The sequence below is a fragment of the Suricata suricatta genome, chromosome 9 (assembly GCF_006229205.1).
Source record: "Suricata suricatta isolate VVHF042 chromosome 9, meerkat_22Aug2017_6uvM2_HiC, whole genome shotgun sequence".
Classification (NCBI taxonomy): domain Eukaryota; kingdom Metazoa; phylum Chordata; class Mammalia; order Carnivora; family Herpestidae; genus Suricata; species Suricata suricatta.
Genome location: NC_043708.1, coordinates 134,076,125 through 134,088,960, shown reverse-complemented (window position 1 = coordinate 134,088,960; position 12,836 = coordinate 134,076,125). Strand labels below are relative to the sequence as shown.

The window sequence follows — 12,836 nt, the reverse complement described above, 5'->3', positions numbered from 1 at the left end:
ATCCCGCAGTTCATGGATTTGGGCCCCACATCAGGCTCACGGCCATCAGGGCAGAACCTGCTTCAGATCCTCGGTCCCCTTCTCTCTGCCCCTCCTTCCCACTCTCTCAAAAACGCATAAACATTAAAAAGAAAGACTTAAAAGACCTTTTTCATATGACTCAACCATAAAAAAGAATGAGATCACAGGGCACCTGGGTGGCTCAGTCAGGTGAGTGTCTGACTTCAGCTCAGGTCACGATCTCATGGTTTGTGGGTTTGAGCCGCGCATTGGGCTCTGTGCTGACAGCTCAGAGCCTGGAGCTGCTTCAGATTCTGTGCTTTTTTTCTCTCTCTGCCCTTCCCCTGTTCATGCTCTGTCTCTGTCTCTCAAAAATAAATAAATGTAAAAGAAAAAATGAGATCCTACCATTTGTGACAACATGGATGAACCTAGAAAGCATTATGCTGAACGAAAGAAGTTAGAGAAAGACAAATACCACGTGATTTCACTTCTATGGGGAATCTAAAGAAACTAAACAAAACGAGAAAACAAAGAGCAGAAACAGACGCACAGATACACAGAACAAACTGATGGTTGCCAGAGGGAAGGGGGATGGGCAAAATGGGTGAAGGGGAGCGGGAGGTCCAGACTTCCCGTCACGGAATGAATAAGCCACAGGGATGAGAAGTAGAGCCCAGTACAATCAATGGTATTGCACTAGTGCCGTGCGCTGACAGACAGTAATGGATTGTGGTGAACCTAGCCTAACGTGTACAGATGTCCAATCAGTGTGCTGTCCATCTGAAACCAACGTCACATTGTGCGTCAACTATACTTCAATAAAAAAATCTCTTCCAGGCCACCTGGGCAGCTCGGTCCATTAAGCATCTGACTTTGGCTCAGGTCATGATCTCACTGTTGGTGGGTTTGAGCCCTGTGTTGGGCTCTGTGGTGACAGCTCAGAGCCTGGAGCCTGCTTCCGATTGTGTCTCCCTTTCTCCTCGCCTCTCCCCCACTTGTGCTCTCTTTCTCTCTCTCCCTCTCTCAAAAATAAACAAACATTAAAATAATAATAAAATTCAAGTAAAAAGAGCTCTTCCCTTTCATCCTCCGGCCCCCCAACCCCCGATGTATCATTCAGGTCGTTTGTATCCCAAGGCTGAGCCCAAATCCCCCAAACTACCACACACACACACACACACACACACACACACACACACACACACAGAGTTGGTCTTCCTCGGAGCTCTCATGGGTTTGCGCTTCTTTCTCAAATCCAAGCTGCTCTCTGCTTCTATAGCTTCTCTAGCGTTTACCTGGAGGACAGGAGCTCGTGCTAGATTGCCATTTCCTGGGGAATCAAGGATTCTTCCATCCCACCTCTTCCCTCCAAGATTCATAAAATAACGTGGGCGGATTAGATCACACCCGCAAATGCCCCGTGGAGTAGGCAGATTTCAACAGTGGATGAAGCCGGCTCCGGGTGAGACGCTAGGGCACGCCGGGTCCGGGGAGGACTGCGTGCGCACAGACATGCTGTGCCGTTGAGGGTCATGATGCTCATCGCCAGGCAGGAACGCAGACGCAATGAGAAGTTTCCCCATTTATTTAAAGTATCTGAGAGTTAAATTCAGCCGAGGGCCACAAGTCTGCCACCCCTGGCATTTTTTTTTATGTCTGTTTATTTTTGAGAGAGACAGACAGACAGACAGTGTGAGAGAGGGAGGCTCAGAGAGAGAGGGAAACCCAAAATCTGAAGCAGGCTCCAGGCTGTCAGCACAGAGCCTGACCCGGGGCTCAAACCCACAAACGCAAGATCATGAGCTGAGCTGAAGTCAGATGCTTAACCGACTGAGCCACCCACGCGCCCCTGCCACCTCCGGCTTTTTAAACCCAAAAGGCAGGAGGCGCCTGGGTGCCTCAGTCGGTTGAGTGTCCAGCTTCAGCTCAGGTCAGGATCTCACGGTTCACGGGTTTGAGCCCCGCGTCAGGCTCTGTGCTGACAGCTCAGAGCCTGGAGTCTGCTTCAGATTCTGTGTCTCCCTCTCTCTCTGACCCTCTCCTGCTCACGCTGTCTCTCTCTCCCAAAAAATAAAACATTAAAAAAATAAAAATAAATAAACCCAAAAGGCTTTTTTCAGATTTAACAAGTCAGAAGCCTTGGAGTCTAGAGAATTCCCTGAGGTGACCTGCTGGGGTGAGAACTTCCTCAAAAATGGAAGCGAGGGGGCCTTTCTGGCACAACCTGTGCTCACAAGCCCACACTGGAGCTTGTCCAGCCTGTCAACCTGCGCTTCCTAGAATATGCTCCTTCCTCTTTTAGAAAGTCAGAACAGCATCTGCCCATTTCCAGTCAGGTGGGGCTTCACCCGTTCTTAAAAATTCCCCAAAGATTACAAACACTGGGAGGCCTTGGAACTTACTTGTTGATTGTCGAGGTTTTTTTTTTAAATTATTTTATTTTTAGGCTTGGTCATCTTTCTCTTTTTATTTTTATTTTTTATTTTATTTTATTTTTTTTGGAGACAGAGAGAGACAGCATGAGCAGGGGAGGGTCAGAGAGAGAGGGAGACACAGAATCCAAAGCAGGCTCCAGGCTTTGAGCTGTCAGCACAGAGCCTGATGCGGAGCTCCAACCCACGAACCCTGAGACCATGACCTGAGTTGAAGTTGGCCGCTTAACCGACTGAGCCACCCAGGGGCCCCCATCTTTCTCTTTTTTAAAAAAAATCTACATTTTAAAAAATAAGCCTCACCTCATTCTATAGTTTCTCCCAAACCCTCTTATTACGGTACTCCATCATTTAAACGATATTTGTCTGGACTCTAACATTCAGACCAGGTTTGGACCTCTTCTCTTCTATCCCCTTCCTCAACCTGCACCAAATCCATATGAAATCCTATCATAAACTGTGTGATCTTAGGCAAATCACCCAAAGTCTCTGCACCTCAATAATCCCTCCTACAAAATGGGAGAGTTGAACTGAGTGGTCACCAGGATGACTTCTATACCTAAGTTTTGAGGTCAGGGATCTCTTTGGCAATTGGCTAAAAACTGTAGACCCTTGTAGCACCTGGCTGGCTCAGGCGATAGAGCATGACTCTTGATCTCAGGATTGTGAGTTCGGTGTAGAGATTACTTAAAAAACAAAGGCGCCTGGGTGGCTCAGTTGGTTAAGTGGCTGACTTCCGCTCAGGTCATGATATCACAGTCCGTGGCTTCGAGCCCCATGTCAGGCTCTGTGCTGACAGCTCCGAGCCTGGAGCCTGCTTCAGATTCTGTGTCTCATTCTCTCTCTTCCCCTCCCTGCTCACTCTCTGTGTCTCTCTCAAAATAAAAAAGACATACACACACACCAAAAAAAAAAAAACCTATGGATTCTCATTTCCGGAAAAAATTATATGGTCTTCGCTGGTTCACGTTGTTGCATTTCCCAGGACCATCATTCCGTTTTCTTTCAGGAGACATTTCTCCCCACTCCAACTGTTTGGGTCTAGATGGGCTACCAATAAAAGTGCCCCCCCCACAACTCTGCCCAGAAAAGTGGGCACATCAAGTCCTTGTCTGTTTTTTGTTTCTCTTGCTTCATGGAATCAGAAGGGAAGAATTCTTTTCCTCTTTGGTAGAAAGTCAAAGGCATGAGTCCAGATCTGCCTGGAGCCATTTTCCTCCTTGGCAGAGGGAGCCCTTTCTATGTGGGCCACAGGGAGAAAGAGTCTCAGAGGTCGGGGGTTTTGGGAGAAGTGGAGAGAGAGATCTCCTGGCATTTCAGCCCTGGATCTGGTTGTCCCTGAAGTTCATGGCCGCCTAGTCTATCACTGGGTTCAGTGAGTTTGAGTTGACTAACCATCATTTACAGCACAATGAGTACAGGTTAGTATAGATACAAACGGACCCTCTTTTATACCATTGATCGTTATTTTTCAAAACCATCCCATTCCTGGTCTTCACTGTCCTCACAAAAGTCTAACTTCTCTGATTTTTTTAAACGTCTTTTTAAAATATCTTTTTAAATGTTTATTCATTTCTGAGAGAGACAGACACAGAGCATCAGTGGGGGAGGGGCAGAGAGAGAAGGAGACAGAATCCGAAGCAGGCTCCAGGCTCTGAGCTGTCAGCACAGAGCCCGACATAGGGCTCGAACTCACAGAGCGTGAGATCATGACCTGAGCTGAAGTCAGACACTCAACTGAATGAGCTGCCCAGGTGCCCCTAAAACATCTTTTATTTGTTTAATTTTGAGAGAGAGAGAGAGAGCGCGCGTGCAAGCAGAGGAGGGGCAGAGAGAGAGAAAGAGAAAGAGAGAGAATCCCAAGTAGGCTCCACACTGTCAGTGCAGAGCCCAACGTGGAGTTTAAACTCCAGAACCACAAGATTATGACCTGAGCTGAAATCAAGAGTCAGATGCTTAACTGACTGAGCCACCCATGCGTCCCAAGTCTAACGGTTTTTAAGGCACCTTCACAATGCATTATACAACTCTTTGCACAAGTGCTCAGCTGGTTTTTCCAGAATTAAACAGAATTTTCATTATTTTCTTATATCTACTCCTGTTATTACCCTCCTTCCCATAGACTATGGGTTTTGGAGAACAAGGACACTGATTTCTACTTTTTAAAAGTTCTGAAAAGTCCTCTGCACATAGGACTGTGATCGTGGGGCACCTAAGGCAGTTCAGTCAGTTAAGCACCACACTGCAGCTCAGGGCATGATCTTGCAGTTCATGGGTTCGAGCCCCACAACGGGCTCTGTGCTGACAGCTCCAAGCCTGGAGCCTGCTTCGGATTCTGTCTCTCCCTTTCTTTCTCTACCCCTCCCCTGCTCATGCTCTGTCTCTCTCTCAAAAATAAACATTAAAAAATTTTTTTGAATGCTGGAGATTGGGAGGACAGTCATGGCCACCTCATGGCAGGAGCCCGCTGACCTGACGCTCTGTGACATCTTTTGACACGCCAGGATCGCCGGCACCACTGACAGGCTGAGTCACGCAGACCACAGACGATAAGGTCACACGGCAACAGAGACCCTTCTGCCCGGAGTCCCAGGGTCCAGCCTGGAAGTACACGTGACTCCACGCAGCATCCCTGTTCCTGTGGGAATTTCAGCCAGCCACTGCCCAGGAGGACAGCAGCTTCTGGACCGTCCCCAGAGAAATGGAGCACCTGCAGCAACAGCCCCACGACGGACAAGGGTGGCTGCAACCCCGGTCTCTTCTTGAACACAGGAGCCCGGAGCCTGGCTGGTGAGGCCGGTCCTGAGGCCCCGGGAAGCTCCCGGGGTCCTGCCAAGGGAGCTGAGCGCGCCCCCAGCGCCCCCAGACGCACCCTAGGGACCTTGTTGGAGGACAAACGCATACTAACTTAGTAACTGCAGCTCTTCCAAAGCATTTCTGCAAGCAACGGATATTCAAAGCACATTTACTGTCCTGGGAGCACGCGGGGAGCTCGGGATGGATGTGTGAGGGCAGGAAACCCCCCGGGAAGGGTTTGGACACCGGGAAGGGTCTTTTACATCCTGGAACCCTGGAACCGCAGCTCCGGTGGGGGGAGGGGAGGGGAGGGGAGGAGGGGGGGGGGGGGGGGGGGGGGGGGGGGGGGGGGGGGGGGGGGGGGGGGGGGGGGGGGGGGGGGGGGGGGGGGGGGGGGGGGGGGGGGGGGGGGGGGGGGGGGGGGGGGGGGAGGAAGCAGCGGGCTTGTTGGCCGCTAGGGGGCGCTGTAGAAGCAAGACACCTCACATTAATTCCCCTGCCAACTCTCAACGGCCAGAGGTGGGGCTGCTTCTACAGAGAGATCAAGGCATGTGGCCAGTGGGGACCGAGCGGGCACAAACCCGCACCAGCCAGTCTGGTGCTTTGGGCATTTCCTGGCTTCTAGGGAAGCTCTGTCCCCACGGGTGAGCGGCTCACCTCCAGGGACGTGTCCCCTTCATTACAATTCTCAGCCTGCCCGTCCTCCAGCCCCCGAGTCAGCTCCTGTCCTGGCTGTGGCCCCAAGGGGATGGGGTGAGAGTGGGGAAGGAAGGGGGACGCCCCATTTCCCCCTACAACGGGCTCCTTGTCTCCCCTACAGGCAGCAGGAGACCCGCGTGTGGTCAGGAACCACCTCCGTTTTCCAGGTGAGTGGGCGCCCGGGAGTGGCCTCCGGCAGAGTGAGTCACTTACTGGGAAAAGGGCAAAAGAATCTAGTCGCCAAGACCACAGAGACGTTTTGCCCAGCACCTGGCAGCATGTCTTTTTCCCATGCTGCCTTGGTGTCCATCACTGGCAAGACGACCCACTGCAGAGGCCAAAGAAAGGATTCCTGGCCCTCAGAGGGCCCTTGGGGCAACAGAGCATGGCGGGACACCCGGAGGGTGCTGCCCTGCACTCAGAAGGACCAGTGGAAACATGATCCCTTTTTAAATCCTCAGCTCCACCCCTCCCCCCTCCCCTTCTATATCAGAACCCATTGCCTTCTGGTTTTTTCTTTGAAAGATTTGATTTTTAAGTAATCTCTACACCCAATGTGGGGCCCGAACTCAGAACCCCAAGATCCAGAATCACATGCTTCACCAATGGAGCCAGACAGATACCCTCCCCCATTGCCTTAAAAAAATTATTTTTAGTGTTTATTTTTGAGAGAGAAAGAAACACAGGGTGTGAGTGGGGGAGGGGCAGAGAGAGAAAGAGACACACACACAGAATCCAAAGCAGGCTCCAGGCTCTGAGCTATCCCTTACAGAGCCCAACAGGGGGCTTGAACCCATGAACCGCGAGATCATGACCTGAGCCAAAGTCCGACACTTAACCGACCGAGCCAGCCAGGTGCCCCTCTATTTTCTGTTTCTATGGATTTCAGATTCTGGACATTTTGTACAAATGGAACCATACTGTATGTGGCCTTTGGGGTCCGGTTTCTTTCATTTAATGTATTTTCAAGGGTTGTCCGTGTTGTAGTTCTTTTTGTTGGTGAATAGAATTCCATCGTGGGGATATACTACTTTGTTTATTCATTCTTTAGTCAATGGACATCTGGGTTGTTTACATTTTTTTGGCTCTTATGAACAATGCTGTTGTGATCGTTAGTATGCATGTTTTTGTATGGCCATATGTTTTCATTTCTCTTGGGTATGTACTTAGGAGTAGATTTGCTGGGTCATATAACCCTATGCTTAGGTTTTTGGGGAACTTCCAGACTGTTTTCCAAAGTGGCTGTACCATTTTATTTCCCCATGTTCAATGTCTGAGAGTTCGTTTCTTCACATCCTCACTGACGCTTTTTATTTTCTTTTTGGTTACAGCCATCCTAGTTGCTGGGAAGGGGTATCCCAGAACAGTTTTGATCTGTTGTTCTCCAGTGACTGATGATGTTGAACATCTTTTCATGTGCCTGTTGGCCATTTGGAAGTCGTCTTTGGAGAAATATCGATGGATTCAAAGCCTTTGCCCGTTGGGCTGTCTTTTTGTTGCTGAGTTATAAGAGTTCTTTATATTCTGAGGCATCTGGGTGGCTCAGTCTGTTGAGCATTTCTTGCTCTCTCTCTGTTTTTAATGTTTATTTATTTATTTTTGAGAGAGAGAGAAAGAGCACCGGCAAGGAGGGGAAAGGGGGGCAAGGAGGCACAGAATTCAAAGCAGGCTCCAGGCTCCCAGCTGTGAGCACAGAGCTCGATGTGGGGCTGGAACTCATGAACTGAGAGATCACGACCTGAGCCAAAGTTGGACGTTTAACCGACTGAGCCACCCAGTGCCCCTGAGCATTTGACTCTTGATCTCAGCTTGTGAGTTCAAGCCCTGCATTGGGCTGCATGCTGGGTGAGGGGCCTACTTTAAAAAAAAAAAAGAGTTCTTTATATTCTAGATATTAGACGCCTATCAGGCATGTGATTTACAAGTATTTCCCCCCCCCATTCAGTGACTTTTTTCACTTTAAAAAAGTATTTTTAATTAATTTCCACTCAGTGTGGGGCTCAAACTCACAACCTCGAAATCAAGAGTCACACGCTTCATTGACTGAGCCCATCAGCACCCCTTCCTTTTTTGTTAGTGTCTTTTGAAGTACAAAAGTTTCTAGTTTTGATAAAGTCCACTATCTATTTTTTCATTTGTTGCTTGTGCTTTGTCATACACGAGCAACCATTGCTTAATCCAACTTCGCAAAAACCTACTACTGTTTTCTTCTAAGAGTTCTATGAGTTTAGCTCTTATATTTAGATTTTGATCCATTTTTAGTTAAATTTTTTTGTTTATTTATTTTGAGAGAAAGAGAGAGAGCGTGAGCTCAAGCAGGGGAAGGGCAGAGAGAGAAGGAGGCAGAATGTCAAGTAGGCTCTGTGCTATCAGTGTAGAACCCGATGCTGGGGCTCAAATTCACAAGCTGTGAGATCATGACCTGATCCAAAAATCAAGAGTCAGATGCCCAACTGACTGGGCCACCCAGACGCCCCATGGATGTCCTTTTTTCTTTTTTTATTGGCTGAATAATATCCCATTGTGAATATACAATACATCTTTATCCATTCATCCATTGATAAACATTTAGGTTGTTTCCAGGCCTTGGCTATTGTGATTAATGGTGCAATAAAAATGGTGCACTTATCTCTTTGAGATAATGGTTTCATTTCCTTTGGATAAATACTGAGAAATGGAATTGCTGGATCATAAGATAGCTCTATTTTATTTATTTATTTTTTTAATGTTTTATTTATTTTTGATACAGAGAGAGACAGAGCATGAGAGGGGGAGGGGCAGAGAGAAGGAGACACAGAACTGGAAGCAGGCTCCAGGCTCTGAGCTAGCTGTCAGCACAGAGCCTGACGCGGGGCTCGAACTCATGAATGTGAGATCTGACCTGAGCTGAAGTCGGAGGCTTAACCGACTGAGCCACCCAGGCGCCCCAAGATAGCTCTGTTTTAAATTTTTTGAGGCTCCTTCAATTTCCTGGGGGTGTTTCTCACTGCCTGCACCAATTTACATTCTCACCAATAGTGCACTGGTATCTCCTCTCTTATAAAGCACCAATCCTGTTGAATTAGAGTCCTACCTTTATAACCTCATTCCACCTTAATTATTTCCTTAGGGGCCCCATCTCCAAGCTATACTGAGGGTTGAAGCTTCAACATATGAATTTGGGAGACACAAACATTCAGTCCCTAATATCACCTCTTTGTTTTTACTTTTGTAATGTGGCTACTAGAACATTTAACATTACATTTATGGTGGCTTTACCACCATTCACGTTGTCTGTCTTCTTTCTTATAGATATTGCACTGTCACCAACCCCCTACTCGGGACCTTTCGACTGGAGTGCATGGGCTGGTCCCCCGCATTCCAAGTGGTAGTGGCACCCGAACAGAGACCCGAGTAGAAGGCATTTCAAAGGTAAGTATCAGGTATCTCTCTGGAGTTAAGTGGACCAGCTCTGAAGAACCCTCAGCTTGGTGAGGTGATCCAGATCCAGTCGATCAGCTTGAACTGATCCTCAAAAAGACTCTGACTCCTGAGATGAGAATCTCCAGCCCGGCTCCAGCCACACCCCGGAAGCTGGCTGGTCTAGCACGGCAGAAGCCTGAGGAATCGCCGGTCCAGTAAAATAAACTGTCCTGTCTCTTTGCCATCGGACTGACAAATGTCGCCCCAGAAAGCTGGGGAAACAGCAAAAGTTCCTGATTGCGCTAACCTTCCTCTTATGGATAGGATGTTCTGTTGGTATTAGTTGCCTCTGATCTGGGCATGGGATTTCAACAAGGCAAAAGGTAAGGGGAGCCTATGCCTCTACCACCAGACTCTAATGGGGGGGGGGGGTCCTCAAGTGGCCGCTAGATGGCCCACCAATTTAGATAAGGTTAGTAATGGTAGAAAGAACCACGAAGGCATATCACACTTAGACGCACAAGGTCCTGAACAAATTGGCTGTCATTCTTACTTTTGTAAACCAGACAGCGCCAGATATTAGAAACCCTAAAAGAGACACTTACCAATTAACCATGGAGACTGGCGGAAACTGGCTAAACGCTCCTCCCCTATGCCCTTTGCAGGGTAAGAAATTCCCATTACACCAAGGAGGGCTATGCCAGGCTTTAGGAAAACAGTGTTACTTCTATGCCAATAGCTCAGGAATTGTACAGGAGTCGCCAGACAAGACCCTGGGCTCGCCCTGTAATTGGTTGATTTTGCAAATCTCATCGAACATTCCAGTTTTCTTTCTATAATGTTTACAGTCGGCACCTTCATGGCTATATAATTGTTGATCTTATTTCTTTTGCCTTGTGTTTACCAGTGCCTCAGATCCAGTGTTCCCCGCCTTCAATTGAAATTTAAAGCTGCTAAGTAACAAAGGGGGAAATGTTGGGGCCCAGGAGGCCAAAAATCCTCCTGCATAGCGCACATGTGGCTTCTGTTCATCCTGTCTACGATTTTCTCGTTGCTTTGCAAAGAGGCGTATACTTTTAGGCTTTGCATCAACTTGGGTCAGTCCGTAACTCCCGCCTTCCCTTACTTTGTTTTTGTCTCTAGCTCCTTGTCTGTTGTTGGGAGTAAACACAATCCTCTGTCAAAGATTTACTTCTTGAAGGATAAGCGTCTTGCCCGTGAATAACTGATGAGGGGCCTTAACGAATGTAAATCTCAAGTAGATTTCTTCAGGCTCATCTTATGCTTAAAACCAGACTATTATTAGGGAATCCCTCTCTTGTAATGACTTGATTGTTCCTGTTATTTACACCTGTCCTGATAAGAATGACCCTTTCCGGAGCATGTCTTTACTTCAAGGACCTTGAACTATGTAACCATTAAAGAAATGATGTAATCACCCATGGTATATAAGACACTGACTATCTTAGTGAAATGTGGCTTTACCACCAAAAAAAAAAAAAATAAATAAAATTACATTTACAATTTAAAATTACAATTACTGAGCCCCACAGGCAATGTTGGCTTTTTAAAATTAATTTTTAAAAAATTTACATCCAGGGGTGCCTGGGTGGTTCAGTCAGTTAAGCATCCAGCTTCTGCTCAGATAATGACCTCACAGTTTGTGGGTTTGAGCCCCGCGTCAGGCTCTGTGCTGACAGCTAGCTCAGAGCCTGGAGCCTGTCCTCAGATTCTGTGTCTCCCTCTCTCTCTGCCCCTCCCCTGCTCGCACTGCCTCTCTCAGTCTCTCAAAAATAAATAAAACATTAAAAAATTAAAAAAAAAAGCATCTGACTTTGGCTCAAGTCATGATCTAATGGTCCATGAGTTTGAGCCCCATGTAAGGCTCTGTGCTGACAGCTCAGAGTCTGGAGCCTGCTAAGGATTCTGTGTTTCCCTTTCTTTCTACCCCTCCCCTGCTCATACTTTTTCTCTCTCTCTCAGAAATAAATAAAACATTTAAAAGTTTTTTAAAAATGGAATTCACATCCAAGTTCGTTAGGATACAGCACAACAATGATTTCAGGAGTAAATTCCTTAATGCCCCTCACCCATTTAGCCCATCCCCCCTCCCACAACCCCTCCAGTAACCCTCTGTTTGTTCTCCATATTTGAGTCTCTTATGTTTCATCTCCCTCTCTGTTTTTATATTTGCTTCTCTTCCCTTATGTTCATCTGTTTTGTATCTTAAGTCCTCATATGAGTAAAGTCATATATTTGTCTTTCTCTGACTATTTGGCTTACCCTGATACCCTCTAACTCCATCCATGTAGTTGCAAATGGTAAGATTTCATTCTTTTTGATTGCTGAGTAATACTCCATTGTATATATACCACATCTTTTTTTAAATTAAAAAAAAATTTTTTTTTTAGAGAGAGCACAAGCAGAGGAGGGTCAGAGAGAGAGGGAGACACAGAATCTGAAGCAGGCTTCAGGCTCTGAGCCATCAGCACAGAGCCCCACACGGGGCTTGAACCCACGATCCATGAGATCATGACCTGAGCTGAAGCCGGATGCTCAACCGACTGAGCCACCCAGGCACCTCTATACCACATCTTCTTTATCCATTCATCTGCCAATGGACATTTGGGCTCTTTCCATACTTTGGCTATTGTCAGTAGCTCTGCTATAAACATTGGGGTGCATGTCCCCCTTCAAAACTGCATGTCTGTATCCCTTGGATAAATACCTAGTAGAGCAGTTGCCGGATGGTAGGGTAGTTCTATTTTTAATTTTTTGAGGAATCTCCACACTGTTTTCCTAGATGTTGGCTTTAAAAGTTGAGAACCAGGGGCACCTGGGTGGCTCAGTCGGTTAAGCATTCAACTATTCACCTCTGTTCTGGTCATGATCTCACAGTGTATGAGTTTGATCCTGCATCGGGCTCTGCACTGATGGCACGGAGACTCCTTGAGATTCTCTTCCTCTCTCTGTCCCTCCCCTGCTCGTCCTCTCTCTCAAAATAAATAAACTTAAAAAAAAAAGAGAGAATCCATTAGAGTGGGCTGAATGGCGCTCCTCCCCCAAATATATTCATGTCTGAAACCTGTAAATGTACCTTATTTGGAAAAAGGATCTTTAAAGATATAATTAATTTAAGGATCTTGAGATGAACTCATCCTGGATTTTCTGAGTGAGCCTTATTTCTAATGACAGGTGTCCTTATAAGGATCCACGGAGCAGATACAGATGAGGGGAGAAAGCCATAAGGCCATGAAGGCAGAGATCCGGAGGCACACGGCCACAAGCCAACAAATGCCTGAGGGCACCAGAAGCTGGAAGAGGCAAAGAAAGACGAGTCTTTGGAGGAAGCCTGGCCTTGCCAACATCTTGATTCCAGATTTCTGGCCTCCCGAACTATAAAAGAAGAAACTTCTGTTGTCTCAAGCCAACAAATTTACGACGATTTTGTTATAGGAAATAAATACCAATAAATACCATTTATAATTTTAGGACAAAGAATTG

General features: G+C 47.1%; 1 long non-coding RNA gene across 1 annotated transcript; it reads left to right on the top strand.

Annotated features, from left to right (window-relative positions):
* The first annotated feature begins 5,790 nt into the window (after positions 1-5,790).
* LOC115302862 lies at positions 5,791-12,836 on the top strand. Its single transcript, XR_003913675.1, has 4 exons — positions 5,791-5,875; positions 6,052-6,097; positions 9,222-9,341; positions 12,528-12,836. It is a non-coding gene; the product is annotated as an uncharacterized LOC115302862 (long non-coding RNA).